This window comes from Bison bison, unplaced genomic scaffold, assembly GCF_000754665.1.
Source record: "Bison bison bison isolate TAMUID 2011002044 unplaced genomic scaffold, Bison_UMD1.0 scf7180017864200, whole genome shotgun sequence".
NCBI classification, from domain to species: domain Eukaryota; kingdom Metazoa; phylum Chordata; class Mammalia; order Artiodactyla; family Bovidae; genus Bison; species Bison bison.
This window is the reverse complement of record NW_011494772.1, coordinates 114319-117458: the sequence shown is the minus strand read 5'-3', so window position 1 is coordinate 117458 and position 3140 is coordinate 114319.

Genomic DNA, 3140 nt, shown 5'->3' with positions numbered 1-3140 from the left:
TCTATAGAACTTCTAAGCAACAAACAACTCGATGTTATTAATAACACCTGTTTCTTTTATAGAGCCATCTGGTCTAAACATTGCTTCAAGCAAACTATTTTGTAAATGCTGCCTGCTTTATTTCTCTCTTGAGATATTTTCTTAGAAGTTCTATAGATACCTATTTAACTGATTTGACCTCGGAAGACTCCCCAACTCCTATTCTCTTTATCACCACTATTCCTTATTTATAACATTGGACACAGGCTAGCTTATTTCTAGGAAACAGACTTTGAAATACGGAATTCTATGGAGGAAGTTTGCTTAAAACTCAACATTCAAAAAATTAAGATCATGGCATATGGTTCCATCACTTCATGGCAAATAGATGGGGAAACAATGGAAACAGTGACAGACTTTATTTTCTTGGGATAAAAAATCACTGCAGATGGTGACTGCAGCCATGAAATTAAAAGGGACTTGCTCCTTGGAAGAAAAGCTATGACAAACTTAGACAGCATATTAAAAAGCAGAGAAATCACCTTGCTGACAAAGGTCTGTCTAGTCAAAGCTATGGTTTTTCCAGTAAATGTGAGAGATGGACCATAAAGAAGGCTGAGTGCTGAAGAACTGATACTTTTGAACTGTGGTGTTGGAGAAGACCTTGAGAGTCCCTTGGACTGCAAGGAGATCAAACCAGTCAATCCTAAAGGAAATCAACCCTGTTTATTCATTGGAAGGACTGATGCTGAAGCTGAAGCTCCAATACTTTGGCCTCCTGATGTGAAGAACTGACTCATTGGAAAAGACCCTGATGCTGGGCAAGATAGAAGGCAAGAGAGGAAGGGAACAACAGAGGATGAGATGGTTGGATGGCATCACTGACTCATGGACATGAGTTTGAGCAAGCTCTGGGAGCTGGTGATGGACAGGGAGGCCTGGCATGCTGCAGTCCATGGGGTCACAAAGATTTGAACTCGACTAGTGACTGCACTGAACTGAACTGGTGAAAGAAGTTTACTGGAATGTTCTCCAGATAAATAATTACTGGAGAGTGAATGAAGCAAGATTAGGAAGAACCTGAACTGAGAAACAATCACAATGAAGGCCTCAGTGAGTCTCCTGGAAGCTCTGAAGCTGGTATATCCATTTAGACCTGTCTTCATGGAGGCAGAGGTGGAGCAACTAATGCCGTGGTTCAAAGCCTGAGGATTTAGTGTTTAGGATTCTACAGTCATCAAGGCAGACCTGGCATCAAATGTCAAACTTGGGTATGAATTATAGCTGAAAATATCTTTGCAGAAATATTTATATTAATGCTTCTACAACTTCAGGCCTCTGGCTCCTTATCAGGAGAGTGGGAGATTTCATAATTTAAAAAACCATTCATTGAGGGTATATGAACCAGATATATGATATAAATACCATCTCAATCATAAAAGCCAAGGATTATATTTTTTTCTATTTTATAGTTGAGGGAACTGATCCTATGTGATAAAATGAACTGTAAAGGTTCATACAAGATGGCAAGCTTGCATGCAAGCCTATGTGTACCTGCTCAATGGTTGTACTGTTTCTTAGACTTTGGGGAAGGGATTTGGTTGGGAGGCAGGTGCAAACTAGAACTGATTTGATTGTGCAGGGAGAGTCAACAATCAAGGTAAAGGTTCAAATGATATGTTAGGGGTCTCCAGAGAAACAGAACCAACAGGAGGAAGGAAGCAAGAGAGAGAGAGAGAGAGAGAAAGCAATAATGGAGGCTGAAATTCCCATAGCATGCAAGCTGGAGACCCAGGAAAGCCAGCTGTGTAATTTAGCATGAGTCTGAAGACCTGAAAACCAGGAAAGTCAATAGTGTATCCTAGTCTAAGGGCAGGAGAAGATGAGGTGAGATGCTCGAGGTCAAACAGCAAGGCAGGAAAAAAGCGATGAATTTCTCCTTCCTCTGCTTTTGTTCTATTCAGGCCCTCAATGGATTGGTGATGCTCACCCAATCAGGGGGCAGTCTACTCAGTCTACTGGATCAACTACTATTCTCACCTGGAAACACCCTCAGAGACACACCCAGAAATAATGTTTAATACAGGCAATGGATGGCCAGTCAAGTTGATTAAAATTAACTATAACAAATGTCAAAGTCATTTACACTTGGAAATATCCATTCTCTTACGTCTGTAGTTACTATGGTGAAAGAAAGCGTTAGTTGCTCAGTAGTGCCCTACTCTTTGTGACCCCATGAACTGGAGTCCACCGGACTCCTCTTCCCATGGAACTCTCCAGGCAAGAATACTGGAGTGGGAAGCCATTTCCTTCTCCAGGGAATCTTCCCAACCCAGGGATCTAACCTGAGGCTCCTGCATTGCAGGTATATTCTTTACCATCTGAACCACCAGGGAAGCCCCAGGTACTATGGTAATTGACGATAAACCCTAAAAATTTAATGTGCTTTAAGAAGATTAAGATATTTTATAATATCAAGGATAATAATGCCAACTAAAAAGGATCAATTACCTAATATGTCCCAGTATTGTGTTTAATTACTTTAGACACATCATTTTATCACATGAATACCATTATTCTCTTGTTTTAGGTGAGAAATTTAGAGAAGTTAAGTAATTTTCCCAAGGCCATATTAGTAGTAAGTGACAGGTCTGGAATTAAAACTCAGACTATCTTACTCTAAAATCTGAGCTCTGAGCCACTACTCTACATGGTTTCTCAGTGATCTTTCTGAAATGTAGAAATGTCAAGATGTAAAATTGCTCACATATTGGTTTATCATGAAAATGTCAGTCAGCTTCTTCTGGAGACACAATAGTTTTTGGAAGCAATGCTTACTCTTCCTTCCTGTGTGGGATGATTGTTGCTTGTCAACTTCCTTAGCTTGGGAATGTCATTTCTTAGAAACCTTTCCTATATCAGGTTATAGCTGGCCAAAAAGGATACTTGTTTGCAATTTGGGAGATGGAAGTGAAACAGCAGGCATTGTTCTGCACAACTTTTCACAGTTAGTTATGAGCACAGATAGTCACAACAGTGTCGGCACACTTCAGTTTGTCTTCTCTCTCTCACAGTTTCCAGCTCTTCTTCCAGACTGTTGACCCTGCTGACCGATAGCAGCTTCAGTATCATCATCAGTTTCTTGCTTGTGTACTCGGAAA